The 23,823-nt window shown below is 49.9% G+C and overlaps 1 protein-coding gene and 1 long non-coding RNA gene across 10 annotated transcripts in view; one reads left to right on the forward strand and one right to left on the reverse strand.

The window, feature by feature from the left end:
• The window catches only part of TFDP2 (transcription factor Dp-2), a 178,997-nt gene extending 165,521 nt beyond the window's left edge, over positions 1–13,476 (reverse strand). For 3 of the 9 annotated variants that reach the window (XM_045030684.1, XM_045030683.1, XM_045030680.1), the window contains exon 1: positions 12,948–13,041. The gene's annotated coding sequence lies outside the window, so the exon portion shown is untranslated. Of the gene's footprint in view, positions 1–12,947; positions 13,042–13,432 lie in introns of those variants that run through there. The other 6 variants (XM_045030682.1, XM_045030685.1, XM_045030691.1 and 3 more) reach the window with 6 other exon arrangements.
• LOC123377600 lies at positions 13,182–23,823 on the forward strand. The gene is made up of 3 exons (XR_006582250.1): positions 13,182–13,262; positions 22,537–22,623; positions 23,379–23,823. It is a non-coding gene; the product is annotated as an uncharacterized LOC123377600 (long non-coding RNA).

Here is a 23,823-nt window from a genome sequence, read left to right on the forward strand (position 1 = left end):
AGGCGATCCACCAGGGTGTTCCGAACCCCTGGAAGAAAGGACGCTACCAGGTCTATCGATTGGGCTATGCAGAAGTCCCAGAGGTGGATGGCTTCCTGACAAAGAGGGGAGGACCGTGCTCCTCCCTGCTTGTTTATGTAAAACATGGCCGTTGTGTTGTCTGTGAACACTGAGACACAACGGCCTTGTAGGTGCTGCTGAAACGCCTGGCACGCAAGGCGGACTGCTCTCAGCTCTCGGACATTGATGTGCAAGGCCAGCTCTTGAGCTGACCAAAGGCCTTGGGTACGAAGCTGACCCAGGTGAGCACCCCAGCCGAGAGATGACGCGTCCGTTGTCAGGGACACCGAGGGCTGAGGTGGATGGAACAGCATCCCTGCACACACCAGGGAGGGCGTTGACCACAAGTCGAGTGAGCCTAGGATGCTTGGGGGGGGATCGAGACGATCATGTCTATGCTGTCTCTGCCCGGGTGGTACACCGAGGTGAGCCACGATTGGATGGGATGGAGGCGTAGCCTGGCATGTTTGGTCACGAACGTGCAGGCAGCCATGTGACCCAGGAGACCGAGACAAGTGCGAGCCGAAGTTATCGGGAAGTTCCATAAACCTTGTATAATTGTTACCATCGCCTGAAACTGAGGCTGAGGTAAGCAGGCTCTGGCAAGATTGGAGTCCAGGATGGCCCCAATGAATTCTATTCTCTGTGTGGGAATCAGAGTGGATTTCTCTATATTGATCATCAGGCCTAGGCGCAGGAATAGGTCCTTCACGATGCCCACATGACGGGTGACTTGTGTCTCGGAGGTCCCCCGAATGAGCCAATCGTCTAGATACGGAAAAACGTGTACCCGACGACAGCGAAGGGAAGCGGCGACTACATCCATGCATTTTGTAAATACTCTTGGGGTGCAGATAGGCCGAACAGAAGGACTGTAAACTGCCAATGCTGACGGTTGGCCACAAACCGGAGGTACCGTCTGTGGGGAAGATAAATAGCGACGTGAAAATACGCGTCCTTCATATCGAGGGCGGCATACCAGTCTCCGGGATCCAAGGATGGGATGATGGTCCCCAGGGATACCATGCGGAACTTCAGCTTTATCATGAACTTGTTGAGTTCCCACAGGTCTAGGATAGGTCTGAGACCTCACTTCGCCTTGGGGGATTAGGAAATAGCGGGAGTAGAACCCCTTGCCCCTTTCGTCCTTTGGTACCTCCTCTATAGCTCCGATGGTGAGGAGCGTCCGCACCTCTTGCAAGAGGAATTGCTCGTGAGAGGGGTCCCTGAAGAAGGACGAGGATGGAGGGGGGGGGCGAAATAAACTGGAGGCGGTACCCAAGTTCCACCGTGCGTAGGACCCAATGATCCGAGGTTAGATGGGACCATGCAGGGAGGAAAAAGGAGAGGCGGTTGTAAAAGGGAAGGAACAGATCCTGGGTAATAACTAGTACGCCGTCCTCGGGCGTGCCTTCAAAAGTTTGACTTTGGTCCCACTGGTGGTTTAGAGGGACCCTGATTTTGGCCCCCTTGGGGCCCTGACTGTCGCCTATGACCGCCTCGGCCACACCTTCTGCCAAAGTCCTGTCTTTGTCTAGGCGCAGCGTAAGGGCGGTGAGGCTAGGGACCAAAAGGCCGGCGCTGAGTCACCGGCGTATGCATGCCGAGAGCGCGCATAATGACCCTGCTGTCCTTTAGGCTTTGCAGCCTAGGGTCAGGTTTTTCAGAGAACAGGCCTTTGCCATCGAAGGGCAAGTCCTGTATAGTATGCTGCAGCTCCGGGGAAAGGCCCGACACCTGGAGCCATGAAATGCGCCTCATGGCAACACCCGAGGCCAGAGTCCTGGCAGCGGAGTCAGCTGCATCCAACGAGGCCTGGAGGGAAGTTCTCGTCACCTTCTCCCCTTCTTCCAGGAGGGCAGCAAACTCTTGATGGGAGTCCTGAGGGACCAACTCCGTAAATTTGCCCACCACCGCCCAGGTGTTGTAATTGTAGCGGCTAAGCAGGGCTTGTTGGTTTGCTACGCGGAGTTGCAGGGCCCCTGCCGAGTACACCTTACGGCCCAGTAAGTCCATTCACCTAGCCTCCTTCGATTTAGGAGCTGGTGCCTGCTGGCCATGGCGTTCCCTCTCATTGACGGACTGGACGACAAAGGAGCAAGGGGGAGGATGTACATACAGGTACTCATACCCCCTAGAGGGCACCATGTACTTGCGTTCGACTCTCCTGGCCGCGGGCGGGATAGAGGCTGGAGACTGCCAGATGGTATCAGCATTGGCCTGGATCGTCCGAATGAACGGTAGGGCCACTCTAGTGGGGGCATCAGCCGACAGAATGTCTACGACCGGATCCTCTACCTCCGGGACTTCCTCCACTAGGAGGTTCATATTGAGTGCCACCCATCTCAGGAGGTCCTGATGGGCCCTCAAGTCGATTGGAGGAGGGCCCGAGGAGGATGTTCCTGCCACTGTCTCATCTGGGGAGGAGGAAGAAGAAAGGCCGGGGACAAGCGGGTCCTGCGTGGGCTCTTGTTCCTGGATGACCTCCTGTTCCAGTGGGATCTGGGAGTCCGGTGGCTGAACCGGGGCTTCCTCCGTACTGGTCAGAGGGGGACGGCTAATTGTCGCCTCTGGCACCCGGTACTCTGACGGGACAGAACGAGATGGGATCACAGGTACACCTTGGGCCTGATGGTACGCCCAAGGTGTCCAGAATGACCACTGATGGGGGCCATGGTCCTGGGTCTCCTGGAAGACTCTGGTGGGCACATCAGAATCACGGTCCTGTGCGTATGAACTGTCCGCGTGGGACGACACTGATGTGTGTCTGGATGGCCATGGAGGAGCTGAAAAGCCCTGGGCAGAGTCTCCCTCTCTAACTGACGTCGCTCGACGCGGCACCGGGGATCGGTACCGGGAGGCATACCGGTACCGGGAGCGAGATCGGGACCTGCGACCGGAGCGGTGCCAGGAGGTCGACCGAGATCTCGAGACTCGACGTCGGGAGTGGCTACGAGAGTCACGGTGCCTGGAGCTGGAGCGGTGCCTAGAGTACCGGGCCGGCGAATGGGATGCTGACTGGTGCCAGGAGTGCGACCGGTACCGAGATGGAGAACGGTGCCGGGACTGCGAGTGGCGTCGGGACCTGGATCGGCGACGGGACTGAGAACGTCTGCGGGACCGCGATCATAAACGGTGCCGCTCTGCGGTGCCGACGGAGGGTGGTCTGATCAAGGCAGGCTTGCCGATCGACTGTAGGCAGCGCTGACTCCGTCATTGCACTCAACTCCCTCGCCGTGGAAAATGTCTCTGGCATGGAGGAAATAGTGAGCTCAACCACGGCTTGCACCGGGGAGCTTTCAGGCACCGGACTCAACGGCTCTTGCAGGGCCGGATTCGATGGTGCCGATGTTGTCGGTGCCACGGCAGGTATCAGTGCCGGGTGGTCCGACTTAGTCGAGCGCTCTGGCTGCGGAGCAGGCGGCGCGGACGCAGCAGGAGTCTTGTGCCTCTTCGCCCTCGGGGAGAGGGATCGGTGCCGAGAGGCCTTGGCGGTACCGGTGCGATCTGGTGCCAAGGGAGCGCTTCTAGTTGAAGACTGTCCAGCGCTCGGTGCCGAGAGTGGAGGAGTAAGAGCTGCCTCCATCAGGAGCTGCTTGAGATGAAAGTCCCGCTCCTTTTTTGTTCTCGGCTTAAAGGCCTTACAAATGCGGCATTTATCTGTTAGGTGAGATTCCCTGAGGCACTTAAGACAGGAGTCGTGGGGATCTCCTGTTGGCATCGGCTTGTGGCAGGCCGAGCACGGTTTGAAACCCGGTTCACCGGGCATGGGCCCTGGCACCAGGTGCGGGGAAGGGGCTAATCCCCGAACCCCTCTTAACTATATACACTAACTATACTATAAACGAATAAAGTTAACTACAATTATATACACAAGAATTAACGAGAGAACTACGAGTAGCTAGGGAAGTGGAGGTCAGCTAAGCCACGCTCCACTGTTCCAACGACCGACACGGGAGGTAAGAAGGAACTGAAGGGCCGTTGGGTCGGCAGGGGTATATATTCGGCGCTCTAGCGGCGCCACTCCAGGGGGCGACCCAGCCAACCCACCGAGTGTTACTAGGGTAAAAATCTTCCGACGAATGTGCACGCGGCGCGCGCACACCTAATTGGAATCAATATGAGCAAGCACTCGAAGAAGAATGTAGAATGTTTCTACTCCCCCTATCATCTCCGTCCCTGAGGTTATCGCAGATTAGAAGGCGAAAAAAATACACTTGCGATTACATGATTTCCGAGCTTATGCAGTCCTCCTGCACTGATAGGGCACAGCTTAATGCATGGAGGCATTCAGTGGCAAAGGCCAGGAAAGAATTGAGCGCGAAGAGCAGAGGCAAGACGCGATGCTAAGGCTAATGGGGGAGCAAACGAACATGATGAAGCATCTGTGGAGGGAGCAAATGGACATGATGAAGCATCTGTTGGAACTGCAGGAAAGCCAACAAGAGCCCAGACCTCCCACTGCATCCACTGTATAACCACCTAGCCTCCTCCCCATGTTCCATAGCCTCCTCACCCAGACGCCCAAGAACGGCAGAGTGGGAGGCTCCGGGCACCCAGCCACTCCACTCCAGAGGCTGGCCCAAGCAACAGAAGCCTGTCATTCAAACAGTTTGATTTTTAGTGTGGCTACAATAAGCAATATGGTCTTGTCCTTCCCTGCTCCCCCACCCCACCTGGCTACCCTGTCTGTTATCTCATTTAAAAAGAAAGAAAGAAAGCATGGTTTCAAAACAATAGTTACTTTATTTTGAAGGGGGGAGGGTGGTTGGCTTACAGGGAATTAAAATCAACAAAGGGGGCGAGTTTGCATCAAGGAGAAACACACAACTGTCACACCAAAGCCTGGCCAGTCAAGAAACTGGTTTTCAAAGCCTCTCTGATGCGCAGAGCGCCTTGCTATGCTCTTCTAATCATCCTGGTGTTTGGCTACTCAAAATCGGATGCCAGGTGATTTGCCTCAACCTCCCACCCCGCCATAAATGTCTCCCCCTTACTCTCACAGATATTATGGAGCACACAGCAAGCAGCAATAACAATGGGAATGTTGGTTGCGCTGAGGTCTGACCAACAGCACCAGCGAGCTTTTAAACGTCCAAAGGTACATTCTACCACCATTCTGCACCTGCTCAGCCTATAGTTGAACTGCTCCTTACTACTGTCCATGCTTCATGAACGGATCCCCCAAGCTTGTCGGTGGGGAGCAGGAGAGCAGAGTTGCAGGGGAAGTGATGGAGCAGTATACCATGCCCTGGAGGCTGCTAGGAGGCGGGCAGGGAAGACATTCCCGGAACCCCCGGCCAAGCTATATGTCCAATGAGGACGGTTACCAGTCCTACTGCACTGTCTGCTGCCAGCAGCACCCAGGAGGATCAGTACGGATCCCCCGAGCTCATCGCTGGGGAGCAGGAGAGCAGAGTTGAAGTGGAAGCGGTGGATAATGATGGTTAGCAGTCCTACTGCACTGTCTGCTGCGAAGGCAAGGAACTGCTGCTGTGTAGCAATGCCAGCTGCTGCAGATGCTTTTATATCAAATGCTTCGAAGGTCCAGGTAGGGCAAGGTATATAAAAATGCAGCAGTGCTAGGAGCTGCTGAATACATCAAGTAGCATGGTCACCAGAAAGAGAAAAATACAGGAACAGTCTTAAAGGCTTAGCCTCTGGAAAGCTAGAATCAGCAATGGAGTGTGGATGTGAGAAATTAGTCAACAAGGGATAAAACAGTGTGCTTCGTATACTAAGTGGGGGCAGAACTATAGGGTCAGACTAAGCACACTGGACTCTTCCTCCACTTCTCTGAATCTATCAGATGATTCTCATTCTGGGATCTTGGCTTCCTACGGTGAGACTAGCAGAACTTCCAGTTTAGATATTTTTAACTGCACCTCTAGGGAAGCAGGGTAGAGTACAAGCCTAGCATCCCCTCACCCCTCTGCAGAGGACAGATATACATATGTCCTCCAAATATTCTAGTCAGTTCCTTTGACTGAATGGGGGGCAAAGCACTCCAGGAGATGAACCCATTCAAAAGGATAAAACCAAAAATTTAAGATTTTCAAACCAAAAATAATTTTGTTTGGATGCTTGCACATACACACACAAGCACAGGATCACTAAAATAACACTGAATTCTGAGAAATGAGTGGGTGAGAGAATTCTGTAGGAATGGTCTTTTCAGAGAAGCTAATTTACAAGTAAGCCATTTTCCTTCTTCCCTGCATTTATTAATGTAGTTTAGGGAATCGTTTATTGGGGTACATAAGGTTCCTGTTTTTTTAAAACTAGTCTTACTATCCCTTATTCTTTACTATAGGTGAACTAGTCACCCTGTAGCAAGACACTGCCATTTCCTCCTCGCTGCTGCCTCTTCTATGCCCACAAACCAGCAAGAAACCTCTGTGTTGGTGCAATCATCTCTGCTCTTTATTTACAGTATATTTTCCCCACCACCTTCTAGCTACAAACAGCTTCAGTAGCACAGCCTCAGGGACTGTGAGCTCCCACAGTCAGCAGAGAAGAGCTCCTACTCCCTCAAATTCTCTGGCTCCTCCCTTACCTTCTCCTCTCTGTTTTCTTTCCTGCCAGCCTTTATGTAGCCCCTCACTAATGAAGCCAGCAGCTGTTCCCTGTTTGCCAATCAGGCCTGGGCTTACTTAGCCAGCTCCAATTCCCCTTTCTTGACTGGAGCTGGCGTGACAGGCCTGGCTCAGATTTCCTTAATCAGTACCCCGTCACACGCCCCAAAGCTGCTTTGACCAAAAATGATGAGGAGAAATTGAGGGGTCTGCTGGAACAGCCTCTGGGAAAACAGAAGGAAAAACTGCTCAACCAGACACTTCAAGGAGGAGGAAAATGTGAGCACTAATGGTTTGGAACTGCTGAGCCATGTAAGAGAGAAGGGACTATGCTGAGGGAGTAAGAGAAATAATTCATCCCCTGAAGCAACATGCTCAAACGCCCCAGAGTAAAAGGTGCAAACTAGGGCCAGACAGCAGACGCTCCAGGTTTTCCACGGCACCGAAGGACCCCCGCTGCCGAAATGCCGCTGAAGACCCCCAGAGCGGGGCCCGATTCCGGGGAATCAGGTAAATCAGCTTCAAGCCAGCCCTGCGGGACAGAGCTTGGAGAAAGAAGGCACATACACACACCCCTCCACTGCAACTAGCACCACTTTCCATGGAGGTGGATGCATCTGCCCTGTGCCTGTTAGGAAGTGTGCAGCTAGTAGGTCCCAGGTAACAACCCTAGATGAAAGAGGGGCAGACTGAACTGTGGAGAGAGTGAGACACAACTCCTTTTCATCCTTGGAGGATGTGCAGCCAGCATTTTCCACCTACAAGATTTGATAAAATCTGAATTCTGCAAAGATAAAAATATGAATTAAAAGAGCTGTGCTGGTCAGGAAAAGGGAGCATGCTCAAAATTCCTAGAAACAGATTGGTTTACTTGAGTCACATGGTAAACTAAAGAAGCCCAAAAGTCGAGATTTGTGGAGACTCAAGGAGAAATATATCTTTTTTTTCTAGAAAATAAAAGGAGTAACTCGAGCAGTACCATGAGAAATGTACTGTATCTCTCTCTGTGAATTGCATAGGACATCCAGTATTGAGAGGGAGAGATTCAGTGCCTGAAGTTGGAGCCTATTGTTCAAGTTAAGGAGCCACCTGCAACCTGAGATAAGACATAACACTGAAAGAAAAGTGATATGCAAAGGTAGTTCTACAAAATTTACATTCAAGTCCATCAATTCCTATGACCTGATCTTAAAACAACTTTGAGAGATCATGTGAGGTTCCTTTTGCAAACTGTCACACAAGCAGAAGGGAGTATACTAAAACACAATTACTAGCAGAGTGTTCATTTTTTCCTCATACACCTCTACTCCGATATAACATGAATTTGGATATAACGCGGTAAAGCAGTGCTCCGGGGGGGCGGGGCAAGTTCGATATAACGCAGTTTCACCTACAACGCAGTAAGATTTTTTGGCTCCCGAGAACAGCATTATATCGGCGTAGAGGTGTAGTATGGGCCAGACTCCCCTCCCACTCAATCATTAGGACCCCACTTCACCTATGAGTGTTCAGTTAGGATTCTCCTGGTACCTATAGCAATTGCCCACATGGAAAAAATAAGGCTATAGAGAAATTATTTCATATGGTCAGAGCTTTAAAGCATGATGATAGAAATTTCATTCACTAGTTTATGAATTAATCTGACTAAAGTAATACCTGTAAATTCCCATGTGTTATCTTAGTTACTGGAGGATACACACGCTTTTATTTAAGGCCTCATGCCTACAAACATGTATATACAAAAAAATGATTGAACTGGAGCTAGTGAGACTACTCAAATGTGTAAGAGGTTCTATGGGCAAGTCCTAAGTGATTTCAGTGAGTACTGTGTACTCTCCAACAAAAATAATTCCAATTGTTGGTATTTAAGAACAATCCATCAAATTTTATATATCCTGTATAGTGATTAAAAATGGTCTTTTGCTTACTTGGTTTGAATCCCTACTATGATGCTCAATACCAAATGCTGGGTGGTTGTTATAGCATTTGCTTGGTAGCAAACACTAAGATGTTCTACAGAACTAGGTCACCAACTAGCAGAAGCAGAAATCTACTTTAAAAGTGAGTTTCAGTCGTTAACTGACAGTCTATAGTAATTAGCAAGTTTCTGTGCAGAACACACTGGCTATAATAATGACATGTTTAAATTGGGCATGGTTCAGTCACTATACTAACAGGTGGCCCTTGACAGCTGGCATACTTGCTTTCAGTCACTCTTATTACAGGCGCACAAAGTACCTTTTGAATTCATTTTCTTTATTAAATGGCAGTTAATTAGGAAAGATTTCAGAACTAATTTCAGCAAGCTCTAAAACTCAGAACTGGTCCATTTCTTTTATGAAGTCTGTTCTTAAAGTTAGAGCTTCTTATTACCAATAGCTAACTCTCTATTTGACCAAGTGAAAGTTAGTTCCATCCCTTTTTCATTGAATAGCCATATCTATCTCACAAGAATTAAAAGATGCCCTACTAGAACGCTTTGTACCACAGTAGAAGCTGGCCCAAAACCAAAGGTCATTAGTTATTTATGTATTGATCTTGTGAGATGAATTGAGATAAGAGTTTAGTTTCATTTTCTTAGATTGTACTTCTTGCAAAAGTTTTGTATCTGCAGTAGTGGAAGGGATATATAGTCCTGAACTTGAAGTAGCTGAAAATGGTTTTACTGATTATCAACCTACTACAAGGAGCCAAAAAGCGATATTTCAGCAAATATTATGGAATGAGGCCGTGCTAAGTGATCTTACATTGTTTTATCTTCTTACAACACAGGTGTACTATGCATTTTTAAAGATGAAGTTCAGTCCTTATTCCACTCCTACTAATGGATACAACTATAAAAATGTATAACAGTTACCAAGGCTAAATAAAATGGAACCAAAACAGGAAGTTCAGCATTATAAAATTGCCATGCCATAACACACACCACCTTTTCATGGGATTGCAGAACACAAATTGCTCACTTTTGAGACACGCCCCCCCTTAAGAACTTAAATTAAGCATCAACTTGGATTTAATTTGCTTACAGTAACCCCTAATGTATTTTAGTTTATTTTTCATTTAATTACTTACATAAACTTTAGGATAGGTGCATCTGAAAGCAAGATAGATTTAGGTAGCTTGTTGGCTTTGCACCTGCCTTGTCTGAGACCTAAGTCCAAGAACTCATTATCAGCTTTGCTCCCTCTGGTCTGGTGCCAGGAAATGATAATCTCGGTAAGATTGTTAACCCACCTACAAATCTGCTCACTTATTCTCTATTGACTACATTTGTAGGACTTTACTATTAGCTGGTAGGATAAGAGTAAAGATTTTTCAACTAAACATTGTACAACAAAAAAAGCTAGAAGCACATATAAAAAGCAAATAATCAAATTAATAGACTTGCAGAGTATTAAAGACAAAGCAAAGAACACGGTTTTAAGGCAGTATTGTATGAATAAGACAACTATGGTTAACTCCTGCCCAGTGAACTACACATGCTACAGCTAAAGGGCCACATTCTGCTTCAAGATGACACACAATTATTTTATAAACAAAACGCAGCATGGATAAACAGCTTCCTTTTCCCAGCTGGGTCACATCACTATTTTCTCTTATTGAATTTGGTGCATATCTCCAGAAACTTGCTTTATATTGTAAGGTTCACTTATGCAGCTCACCACCATAGGGTGTCATGCATGTTCTTTTGCTGCTCCTGTAAATAGGCTCTCATAGCCTAAGCAGCAGAAATAAACTGAATAAGATGTTATCAGTTCCACCCTGTGTCTGCTCTTAACTGTGCACCTGGACAAAAATGCTGTTCTGGACATGATTCTCACATACACCTATTTCAACACACAAAGTGGAAAAACATGAGGTACTTCTAGAAAATTAACATCATTTGTCTTACTATATTATGTACTTTTTCCCAACTGAATTGTCTGGGCTAACCTCTTAGAGGTAGATAACACTTCATAGCCTGAACTCAAACGAGCTTCTTCATACAACACTAAACTCACCTGGATCAGAACTTGCACTACTTTCAGCAATGGGCTTTTGCTGAGCAAACAACTACACCAAATCATTAAAAATTTCCACTTTGAAAACCTGCCATAAAAAGTGTCCACTGAAGACTACAATGAGATGACAGAACTAATTTCACATGCAGACTAAACTAGATTTGAACTAAAGTTTCTAGAAGTGAAAAACTGATGCAGTAAGTCAATGTGATACTTTATTCCTCATATTGAAGAGATTTACACTTTAATATCTAAAGAATGTCACTCAAAAACAATCATAATTTTACAGCTTTATGTAAAAATACGTAATTCAAAAATCATTTGGTCCTGTTTTTCCTGGTAGTAGTTGCACCAAAGGGATCCAATATGTACAATATGCCAGATAATGTAGTGAGAATTACTGTCCACCTTAACAAACAAATAGTGATATAACAGTTGAGCAGAAGGCTCAGACAAGTAGTACATCTATTAACGTTAACAACTTCATATAGCTACATAAAGTAATTTAACTGTGTCCACTGAAAGTTAACTTGAGTCAAACTGCTCCTTTTCATTCTTTATGGTACAACAATGATTTTTGCACACACAGGAAGTGGTTATAAGAGAACCATAAGGTTTTTTACAGAAAAATACAAGATTTCTCTCAGAAGTTTGTCAATACAAGACAGTGCCCACTAATAACAAAATAGGAGTCACTTTTAAGAATTATTTGCCAGTTTTCTCTCTTTCTTTAGTATAGGCCTAAATCACCTGACCTATTATTCCTAGGTCTCTTTTAGAGATCATGCTTCATGTTTAACAAGAGAAACTGTCTTTGGAGTAGGAAAGATTTCAGTACCTTTTTCTTGCAGCTACCTCTCCTGTCATCTTTTCTTCCCTGTCATCTAATTTATCTCTTCCTTTCTCAACTCTATCAAAATTTCCTCAAGATATTGCATCAAGGGCACCAAAACAGGGAGGTAGGACCATGCTCCCCCCTTCCCCAACTTTTCACTGGCCGTAAAGGTGAGCACCAGGGTGGAGAGGAGCAAGGAGGGGGCAGTGTCTTGATGGAAAGAGACAGAATGAGGAGGTGGGGCCTTGGGGGCAAGGAGTGGCATGAAGGGGTAGAGCCATGCTTTAGGCTGTGCCTTGCCACCCGCCACACTTTTAGGGAGCTTCCACTGCTCCTGTATTTCACTGTAAATAGAATATTCTAAACAAGGTATTTCTGAAGTTGCAAGTACCTGTGTTTATATAGACAAAGATCTTGAATTTAAAATACAAATGAGAAAATGTATCAGAACAGTACATTTCCCACCTTTTAACTACCCCTCCCCACAATAAAAAAGAATAAGAAAGCAGCCACAGGACCACAAGTGGCCCAGAACGTTTTTCAGAGTGTTGCATAAATGTATAGTGCAAAACATCTTAACTTTGTGCTGCACATCACAAGTTAACTGTTAAAAAAAAAAGCCCCTTAACAAAAATGAAACTGATAGGAACGAAATTGCCAGCTAGAACACAGCCTTGCTATAAAGTGAATTAAACACCGAACTGCCACACTGCTAGAAGGACCAAGTACTGCATAATCTGTACTGAGCCGCCTCTCACCTCCCCCAGAAACTTGCATCTCCCTTAGAAAGAGAGGGGTCTGTGGAAACTGGGGGAGACACCAATTACAACACACACGCGGCCACTTCTATGACCTCCAGCGGGGTTTCAAGCAGTGGCGGAGAAGCCCCAGTGAGACAGACAGGGCGGCTGTCACACGGCACTACCCAGCTCCAGACACAGGCCTGCGTGCCAGGCACGCCGAGCACATCGTGCCACCCTGCTACGGCGGTGAAAGGGGACCGTGACTCACAGGTGTCAGTCACCAGAGCCTCTGTCTCCAGGGCGCCCGGCGGGGAGATGAATCCCCGTGACAGTGGCCCCACGTCAGGGCGCCGGGCAGGCCCCCAGGGAGAAGGGCGATACGGCCGTTAGCCCCAGGGCGCGCAGAGGGGGACACCACAGCCGGGGACTGAGCGGGGCTGCCCCCTACGCAGCAGCTCAGCGCTCTCTTCCGCCCCGTGCCTCCCCAGGCCCCGGGGGCGGAGCGGGCTGGGCCTGGCCAGCACCAGAGCCGAGACAAGGAGCCGGCGACGGCTCCTCCCTCGCCAGCTGCTGTAGCAGTTAGCCGGCCACCTGGCAGCTGCTCCGCCCGGCCCCACGGAGAGAGGCGCCCCCTGGCCGGCTCTGCGTTGCCCCTGGCGGTCGGCGCCGCCCGAGAGGCTGCACCGAGACCCAATGACTCTCGACGCCCAGGGTCCCAAGCGCCCCAGCTCACCGTGCCTGCAGCCCGGCCCACTCTCCGGCTCGCTCCTCAGCCGCACCGAGTCGGTGTCCCTCTCCCCCGCACAAGCTTGGCGGCGTCTGACAACTGCATTCTCCCATTGGCCACCCCTCCGCGTGAGGTTAGGCGCCGCCACCCGCCCATTGGCGCAGCCCGGTGTGTACACAGCCTGCCCACCAATCCGAGAGACAGCTGGGGAAGGGGCGGGGCACAGACCGAGCTGGTTCTAGAGGGTCGTGCTGGCGGTGAGCCGGGATTTCCCGTCGCGGTGGCGTTAACCCTGAGCCAACCCTGGTCCCGTTGGGAGGGGTGAGCTGCGGGGCCGGACTGGCGCGGGGGCGGACTGGCGCGGGGGCGGGGCTGCCTCTTAGCCAGGACACCCCCCCCCCGCACATACACACCCAGGGGGGTGGCTGACTCTCAGCCAGGACTGGCTGCTCCCCCACGCTGCGGCGGCGGGGGGGGGTTACCAAACTAACCGTCTCTACCCCCTCACGCACACTCCAAGGGGGAGGAGTGGAGACATTATTTCCCATGAGGCCCAGTGCCTGGGTGGCCGGAAGGACCCCAGCTGTTGGAGGAGATGGACCCTTCATGCCCCCGCGGCGGGCAGATGAGAAGGAGGCCTTGTCCCCCCAGACTCACCCCATCACACTGGCTGAAGTATTTTGATATGAAGACGTCCAACTATCACATTAACCCAATACAGCCTTTGCCTGAAACCCTGCAGGGCGGCATGCTTAGAGGTTGGCTAGTAATTTATAGTGACATTGGTCATAGACACAAACTAAGATAATGTTTTCAGCCCTCAGCCATGTATTACATACATATTTTAACATACATGTGCTAAGGCTGAAGGTGCAGAAATCTAAATATTTTATACAAATGGCACTACCAGTTTGCATATTTGGTGAATATGTGTTGTCTTAATTATACTGTGCACATGCCATATACAAGATAGTAAGCATACTGATTACCAGGGCTTTATCCTGGCAAGGCTACAACACGTGACAGCAATTAATAGTGTTCCTGACTGGTTTTGGCATCACTGGGAGTTGGTATTAAAGTAACTCTGGCAGCTCCCTGAGATGCTGCCCTTGAGACTGCAGCAGCGGAGGATGGAGCTGGAGAGACTTAAAGGACACTGTTCTTCTAGGCAACTTTTCTATTATGAAAGTCTCTGACTAGAAAGAACAGGAGTACTTGTGGCACCTTAGAGACTAACAACTTTATCTGAGCATAAGCTTCTGTGGGCTACAGCCCACTTCCTCGGATGCATGAAGTGGGCTGGAAGAGACCTCAGAAGGTCATCTAATCCAACCCCCTGCGTAAAGCAGGACTAATCCCCAGATTTTTGCCCCAGCTCCCTCAATGGCCCCCTCAAGGATTGAACTCACAAGCCTGGGTTTACCAGGCTAATGCTCAAACCACTGAGCTATCCCTCCCCCTAGCACAGAGGTTTTCAAACTGGAGGGGGTGCCTCACTAAGGGGATGCTTCCCACAGTTTGAACATTATTGCCTCCTGCCAGGAGCCAGGGCATAATATTAAAAAACACTACTGATAGATTTTTCTACCAGTGACACCTATGGATGTGTTTCTGTACTGTCACAATTTGCTACTTCCATTCTCATTGGCCACGGGATAACACATTTTGATGGATGGGTACATCTGTCACAATTTGCTACCTTTCCCATCGTCCGGTACATGGGTAGCACAGGGCATCAACCATCCATCACAATTTGCTACCCCTAGACCAGTGGATGACAAAGGTGAGAGGTAGCAAATTGTGGCAGATGGCTGATACATAACGATGGTGCACCACACTCAGAACGAAGCACCTGGCACTGCCCACTGTTGGAAGACAGGTTACTGGGCTAGGTGGACCTTTGGTCTGACCCAATATGGCCGTTCTTATGTTTAGTCAAAATTACACTAGATTTTTGCCTTTGAGAAGAATTTAATATGAGATAGCGTACTGCCCATAGTGAATATTTGGGAACCAAGTTCTACACACAAATAGTGATATGTGAAAAAGCACTAAGGGCTGGATTGAAAGGCAAAATAACAGTTCAGAAAGGCAATCCCCATTGGAGGATCAAGTGAAAATTAAGACGTTTTGATACCAGGCCAGAAAATCAGTCAGACTGGAAGCCACATGATCCAGCAGAATATACTTGTGCTATAAAAAGGAAGAAAGAAAATTTAGAATTTAGACTTAAAACTTCCATATTAAAAATCACAGTAAAAACATAGGATGTGCTATACTAAAAATACAGATGTCTGGTAAAACTACTAGCAAATAGTTACTTATAAATATTTTCAATGATTATTTGCTATAAAATATAAATTAAATAGCACAATGACATCCATCTGCACAATGTTAAAGGTAAATGATGAAGTGCTAAGAGTAATAAGAGTAATAAAAATAACATTTTAAAAAGTAAACAATTAGGTGATTCAGTGAATCACAGCTGCAGATAAGACAAATTTGCAAACTGCTAGGAAAGACTTTATGCAGACAAATTAACTGACAAGGGATTCTTTTAAACAAAATTTGTGACAGTTTTTGGGGGTGTATGTAAAATATTTCACTGAATCAAGTCTCCTTTATCATCTCAGCACGTTATATCAGACAGAGAAGAGCTGCCATGTCAAGACATTGGGACATCTTGTGCCTTTAAGGACACAGCCCCGGGAAGCGTGTGCTGAAATGTACTGTCCTGTGAGAGGGGAAATAAAAAGTCCCTCTGCCCCCACTCTATCTTTGCAAAGACAGAAGGTGACTAACCCCACTTTTATCTCCTCTGCCCCTCCCTGTGCCAGGGTTTTGCTCTCTGCCAGCACCTGTACCCTTGGACTTAACCCTGGCTCCTGCTGTTTCTTCCTGATTTTGCCCCTCAGCTTCCCCTGCCTCCAGCTGTTTGACCCCACTGGCAGTCAGTTTCCACCCCCTGCACAGATTTGCCATCTGCCCAAAACTCCTTTAACCTCTGTGAACAGATTTTAATCCCCAGTGAAAGCAGCAGCTACAGCAGCTGTTACTAAGCATGCTCAGTATGAGCCAAGCAGCGCACTCAGAGCCCTGCCTGCCTGCCATGGTCCTAGCACCAGGGTGAGCCTGCTCCAGCCTGGCCTGTGATCCTGTACCCTGAACTCTGGCCAACACCGCTGGGCCTGATCCTGTGGGGGAGGGGAGCTGATGCTGCTGGGCCAGGTCCTGCATGCCACCCCATTTTTGCACCCCCTGCTGGCTCTGTGCCCTGAATAGCTGCCCTGCCCTAGTTATGGCCCTTTCTCCAGCCATTAGCTATTTCTGGGCAGGGTCCTTTTTCCCATTCACCTCTGAACAGAAGTTTTAAGTCTATCCAGCCTCTTGCCTTATACTGTGATAGCCCCAGAAAGCCAGTCTGCCTAAAGACTACCAGCTGGGCTGTGCTTTCTCTCTGAGGACACTGACAGTGTTTTTACCAGTGATCCTACAGTTCTATCTCAGCAGAGTACATTTATTTTAAGGACAAAAAAAAGCAGACTGAGAAAACATAGAACAACAACAGCAACAACAAAATAACCACAACATAAGTTCCCCTGTGTATGCTAAAACCTTACTAGAGATCACCCATCAGTCTTATGGGCCCAAGTAAGCCAAAGTCTTTCCAATCCTCCTACAAGGGCTGGACATCCTCCCGCTCCTTTGGACAGAGGGCTCTGTCCATTTGCTTAATCAAAACAAAGGCTCTGTGTCAGTTCAAACTCAGCTTTTTATACCAAAGCCCCTTCTTTCTTTGAGTCTCTGGAAAACCTAGTTTAAATCAGTATATGCAAATATCCGAGGGGGTGGTGGTTTTCTGGAGTTGTTTACAACCTCCAGGGTGATCACCCCCACCCCCACTGTTTAAAGTTCCTGGAATAGCTGTGGTAACCTTCTCCCATGGAGTAGAACACATTCATACATAAACCATTCATAAATTTAAAACAATGGCTTCCAAAGATACTGCATGGGATTGTAATAGGAAAGCATTATCTAAAGTTGTATCTATCTCAGTCAGGAACAGAGGTGGCTGCCCCCTAGCAACTATAAGAGCCTGTCACAAAGGGCTGCTCTACACCCACTGCTAGTACCTGCATAACTATTTTGGTTGGGAGTGTGTGGGTTTGTTTATTTTTTCCAAAGTAGCTATATCAGTACACCCGCTAGGGTATGGCTACACTTACAAATCTGCAGCGCTGGTAGTTGCAGCGCTGGTCGTCCAGCTGTGCAGGGCCAGCACTGGTGTGTGGCCACACTCACAGCTACCAGCGCTGCAATGTGGCCACATTTGCAGCATTTGCAGCGCTGTTGGGAGTGATGAATTATGGGCAGCTATCCCAGCATTCAAGTGGCAGCAACGTGCTTTTCAAAAGAGAGGGGTGTGGGGCAGTGTGACAGGGACCGGGGGGGGGAGGGAAGAGAGAGTGGATTTTTGGAACTGACACTGTGCAAAATCAGAAAATTTTCCCACCCCCTTACTGTTAACTGCAAACAGCCTGCATCCAACATACTCTCTTTCCCCCCTCTGCCCCCTCCCCCCCGTTTCTCTCAAGCAAAGCAAACACTCAACCCCTGTGAATAACTCCTTTTCTCGCTGCTGGTCAAGCAAAACGCAAACACTCAACCCCTGTGAATCACGCAGGGAGGAGGATCTCATTTGATTGTTCACAGATTGATCACAGCAAACAGGAGCTGATAAGCAGCTCTGGTAGAGCAGCTCTGGTAGCAATGGAGCTCCGGAGGTTCACAACAAAACAAAGAGAGGCTGCATAACAAAACAAAGGGAGTAATTTAGTTAAAAGCATTCTGGGATACACCCTTATACCCTGGAGGCCAATAACAGCGCTGGTGTGTGGCCACACTTGATGACCAGCGCTGCAGCACCAGCGCTGCAATCCTTATTCCCCATGCTGAGTGAGGTGTACGGCCAGCGCTGCAGCCAGGGAGTTGCAGTGCTGGAAGTGCCCTGCAGGTGTGGCCACTTACTAATTGCAGTGCTGGAAAGCCTCCACCAGCGCTGCAACTCGCAAGTGTAGCCATACCCCTAGAGTGAATGCAGTTAGAACAGTATAAAAGGTGACTTGCAGCAACAAGTTATTCCCTTTCCTGTATGTGATTAAGCTATACCTCCAGTGTAACGGCATGCACACTGAGGGTATTGTACTGTTTTTTTTAACTGGTACAGAGACCTAACACACAGCTACTGGGCTTCTTTTGCTCAGCTGGTAGAAAAAAAAACGGTTACCTACTTTTTCGTAACTGTTGTTCTTTGAGATGTGTTGCTTATATCCATTCTATTTTAGGTGTGTGTATGTTCACGTGCACAGTTGTCAGAGATTTCTGCCTTAGGGTATGGCTACACTGGCGAGTTGCAGCGCTGGAAAGCCTCCACCAGCGCTGCAATTAGTAAGTGGCCACACCTGCAGGGCACTTCCAGCGCTGCAACTCCCTGGCTGCAGCGCTGGCCGTACACCTCACTCAGCATGGGGAATAAGGATTCCAGCGCTGGTCATCAAGTGTGGCCACACACCAGCGCTGTTATTGGCCTCCAGGGTATAAGGATGTATCCCAGAATGCTTTTATAAATTACTCTTTGTTTTGTTATGCAGCCTCTCTTTGTTTTGTTATGAACGAGCTCCGATCGGAGCTCCGTTGCTTATCTAAAAAACAAACAGAGCTCCTGTTTGCTGTGATCATCTGTACCTGGCTGTAAACAATCAAATGAGAGGCAGGCAGGGAGGGAGTGAAACAGTGGGGAGTCGTGTTGGCTGCAGGCTGTTTGCAATTAAGAGTTAAGACTAAGGGGTCGGAAACATGTTCTGATTTTTCAATGCAGGAAGCTAAACACACAGTGTTGGCTCCAAAAATCCCCTCTCTCTTTCCCCCCGCTCCCTGTCACACTAGACCCCACTCCACCCCCCTCTTTTGAAAAGCATGTTGCGGCCACTTGAACACTGGGATAGCTGCCCATAATGCATCACTCCCAACAGCGCTGCTAATGCTGCAAATGTGGCCACACACCAGCACTGGTCAGGGCCACCCAGAGGATTCCGGGGGCCCGGGGTCTTCGGCGGCAGGGGGCCCTTCCGTTCCGGGACCTGCCGCCGAAGTGCCCCGAAGACCCGTGGCGGGAGCCCCCCGCCGCCGAATTACTGCCGAAGCGGGACCCGCCACCGACATGCAGCCCGGTCTTCGGCGGTAATTCGGCGGGGGGGGGGGGGCCGCCGCGGGTCTTCGAGGCACTTCAGCGGTGGGTTCCAGAACGGAAGGGGCCCCCCGCCACCGAAGACCGGGCTGCACTTCGGCGGCGGATCCTGCTTCCCCCCGCCCCGGCCCCAGCCTCTTGCTCCCTCCTCACCCAGAGTCTCAGCGCCTCGCCGGAACAGCCGCAGCATGTGGCCGGCGGGGCCTGAGCCCCGCCCCGCTCAGAGCTGCGTGGTGAGGGGGCGGGGCTGGGAGCTCCACGCCGAGCGGAGGGAGCTGAGCTCAGCCCGGAGCTCCCAGCCCCGCCCCCTGACCACGCGGCTGAGCGGGGCGGGGCTCAGGGGCCCCGGTGGAGACTCGGCGCTTGATGCGCTGAGGCTCCAGGAGCGGGGCAGAGGCAGGAGCCTCCGCTGTTCTCTTGGGGGCCCCTGCGGAGCCCGGGGCCCGGGGCAAATTGCCCCCTTTGCCCCCCCCTCTGGGCAGCCCTGGCGCTGGTAGCTGTGAGTGTGGCCACACACCAGCGCTGGTCCTGCACAGCTGGATGACCAGCGCTGCAAACTACCAGCGCTGCAAACCGTAAGTGTAGCTATACCCTTAGTGGTATCCATAGGGCTGGCTGCAGCATCCCCTGGAGTTGGTGCGCTCATGCAGCAGTATATCAGGCGCCACTGGCCCTACACCCTCTCAGTTCCTTCTTGCTGGCAACTCCGACAGAGAGTAGGAGGGCGGGTAATGGAATGGACATGAGCAACACATCTCAAAGAACAACAGTTACGAAAGGCTAGTACAGGGGTCGGCAACCTTTCAGAAGTGGTGTGCCGAATCTTCATTTATTCATTCTAATTTAAGGTTTTGCGTGCCAGTAATACATTTTAATGTTTTTACAAGGTCTCTTTCTATAAGTCTATAATATATAACTAAACTATTGTTGTATGTAAAGTAAATAAGGTTTTAAAAATGTTTAAAAAGCTTCATTTAAAAAATTAAATTAAAATGAAGAGCCCCCCGGACTGGTGGCCAGGACCCGGGCAGCGTGAGTGACACTGAAAATCAGCTCGCGTGCCGCCTTCAACACCCGTGCCATAGGTTGCCTACCCCTGGGCTAGTAACTGTTTTTTCTTCTTTGGGTGCTTCCTCATGTCCATTCCATGCTAGGTGACTCACAAGCAGTACCCCCAGAGTTGGGCTCGGAGTTCACAGCTTAGCAGCTTGCAGGACTGCCCTACCAAAGCCAGCATCATCCCGGGCCCGCTGGGTAAGTGCATAGTGGGACGTAAAGGTATGGACAGACCAGGAGGCTGCCCTACAGATGTCCTGGATAAACACTTGGGCCAGAAAGACTGCTGAAGAGGCCTGCACCCTGGTAGAGTGGGTGGTGATGATCACCAGGGGTGGCACCTTTGTTTGATCATAGCAAAAACGAACGCAGGCAGTGATCCAAGAGGAAGTCCTTTGAGCGGATACAGGGCAACCTTTTATCTTGTCAGCTACAGAGACAAATAACTGCATTGACTTAGGGAATGGCTTGGTCCTGTCGATGTACAAGGCCAAAGCCCTCCCGACATCCAGGGCATGCAGCCTGCACACCTCCTCCAACTTATGCAGCTTCAGAAAGAAGACCGGTAAGTAAATGTCTTGGCTCAAATGAAACAGACTACTACCTTGGAAAGGAAGGCCGGGTGCAGTCTCAGCTGGCCTTTGTCCTTGTAGAAGACCACGTAAGGCGGTTTTGAGGTGAGCAACCAAACCTTGGATACCCGGCAGGCCAATGTCACTGCTATCAGGAACGAAGAAGGAGAGAGCAGGAATCCAAAGGCTCGAAAGGGAGCCCGTGAGCTGCGATAGCACCAGATTAAAGTCCCATGGAGGGATGGGATCCCTAATGTGAGGGTAGAGGTGCTCAAGACTCTTAAGGAATCTGGCCGTGATATCCTGAGCGAAAACCAACCTGCCCTCGAACGGCGGGTGGAAGGCTGAGATGGCCACTAGATGGACCTTGATTGATGAGAGGGACAAGCCTTGGAGCTTGAGATGCAGGAGGTAGAGTGAGCTGCAACGAAGCTTGCTTGGGACAGACACCTTTAATTCACAGTCCAGCAGGTGAACCACTTTCACTTGGCCAGGTAGGTCGCTTTGGTGGAGGGCTTTCTACTTCCCAACAGGACTTTCTGAACCTCGGCCGAACACTGCTGCTCCTATGCATTTAGCCATGCAGCAGCCAAGCCATCAGATGCAGCGCTGACAGGTTCGCGTGCAGAAGACTGCTGTGGTTTTGGAACAACAGGTCCGACCTTAGCAGCAGCTGGAACTGGATCGCCACCGAGAGGTCCAGTAAAGTGCTGATCCAGTACTGGCATGGCCAAGCTGGCGCTATGAGGATGACCTTCGCCCTGTCCTGCTTATGGGGATCCTGGCCAGTAAGGCACCAGAGGGAAGGCGTACATCAGAGCCCCTGACCATGGGAGCAGGAAGGCATCTGACAAGGATCCTCTGTCTATGCCCCGAACTGAGCAGAAAACATGACATTTTCTGTTTTGCCTGGACGTGAACAGGTTTACCCAGGGAGTTCCCCACTTCTGGAAGACAGAACTGACTACTTCTGGGCGAAGGGACCATTTATGGCGAGATGAGAATGTCCTGCTGAGGTGATCTGCCAAAGCGTTCTTGGCCCCTGGAAGATGAGTGGCTACGAGGTAGATATTTTGCTGCAGACAGAAGTTCCAGAGCCAGAGGGCTTCCTGGCAGAGGGCAGACGACCTGGCTCCGCCCTGCCTGTTGATATAGAAGACTGTAGCTGTGTTTCCATCAGGACCTGAACCACCATGCCCTGTATATGAAGTAAAACGGCTTGACAAGCTAGGCGGACTGCCCTGAGTTTCCGGACATTGATATGCAGAGAACTATCATGTACTGAGATTGCCCAGGTGGGCTCCCCATTCCAGGTCCAAGTTACTGACAAGGCTGAGGCCACGAAGGGAACTTCTTCCAGCACTAATGTGGGATCCTGCCACCAGTTGAGAGACGATGGTATGCTGTCCGGAATCCTAACCACCCGGTCCATGTGGTGTCGGATGGGGACATAGACTGATGCCACCCACATCTGTAGGAGTCTTGGGCAGAGTCGTGTGTGCCAGACCACATAAGTGCATGCCGCCATGTGACCCAACAATCACAGGCACATGTGGATGGTGGTGAGCAGGTGGGCTTGCAGGCCTGAGATGAGGTCTCCCATAGCTTGGAACCAAGTCTTGGGGAGGAAGGCTCTGGCTTGAGTAGAGTCGAGAACTGCCCCAGTAAAATCTATGCACTGCACTGGTGTTAGGGTTAACTTCTTCTCATTTATTATCAGCCCTAGGTCACGGCAGGTGGAACAGACCAGATTGAGATGCTTCCGCACCAGATCTGGGGACTGGTTTCTTATCAACCAGTTGTCGAGGTATGAGTAAATTTGGACTCCTAGACATCGCAGGGAAGTGGCCACTGGCGCTATGCACTTTGTGAACACTTTTGGGGCCGACAAGAGGCCAAAGGGCATTGCCGTGAACTGGAAATGGTGCTGGCCCAACTGAAACAGAGGAAGTGCCAATGCCCTTGGAAAATGGAAATATGGAAGTATGAATCCTTTAAATTGAGGACGGTATGCCAGTCGCCCGGATCAAGGAAGGGAATGATAGAGGCCAGGGAGACCATGCAAAACTTTGACTTTTTCAGAGCCTTTTTGAGGCGACACGGGTTCAGGATAGGTCTGAGGAACCCTTTTGCCTTCAGAATTAGGAAGCGGTGGGAGTAGAATCCTCTGCCTTCCATGTTCTGAGGAACCTCTTCCACTGCCCCAAGGCGCAGAAGGTTTTCGACCTCCTGAACAAGGAATTGCTTGTGAGAAGTGTCCCTGAAGAGGGAGGGGGATGGGAAGGCTGGTCAACTATAAATTGCAGGGTGTAACCTGAAGAAACTATCGAGCACCCAGCGGTCTGATGGTATATGGGACAACATTGACTGGAAAGGGTGGAGGCGATTGAGAAAGGAGGAGGATAGATCTGGTACACTGGCTGGAGCCGTCGTCCTCAGGCGCACCCTCAAAATGTCTGCTTTTGGCCTCCCTGATTTTTGGGAGGGTCAGGCTGCACTGCCGGGCGGGAAGATGATGAATAATGTCTCTTAGGCACCCTATCCTTGTTTTTCCTCCTGTAGGAGTCTGACCTGGAAGCCCCCAGGACCTGGACTGTGGCAGAGGAGGCGAGAGTGGAGGATAGAAGGCTTCCTAAACTGCTGAGGGATATGCCGGCTCAAGGAGCGGAGGGTGGCTTGGGAGTCCTTAAGCCCATGGAGCCTTGAGTCAGTTAGCTTGAAAAAGAGCCCTGTACTCTCGAAGGGGAGGTTCTGGATTGTGGCCTGCATTTCAGGGGACAGCCCAGAAGCCTGCAACCACGAGCTATACCTCATGGCCACTGCTGACGCAACCTGGCTGTCAAGTCCGTAGCATCCCAGGCCATCTGGAGGACTCCCCTGGCCACTGCTGTGCCTTCGCTCACTAACGCTGTGAACTCTTTGGCATGATCCCGTGAAATGATTAAAGGAGTCCCACAGATTGAAGGTATAACGTCCCAACAGGGCCTGGTAATTAGACACTCCGAAC

This window comes from Mauremys mutica, chromosome 9 (assembly GCF_020497125.1).
Source record: "Mauremys mutica isolate MM-2020 ecotype Southern chromosome 9, ASM2049712v1, whole genome shotgun sequence".
Taxonomy (NCBI): domain Eukaryota; kingdom Metazoa; phylum Chordata; order Testudines; family Geoemydidae; genus Mauremys; species Mauremys mutica.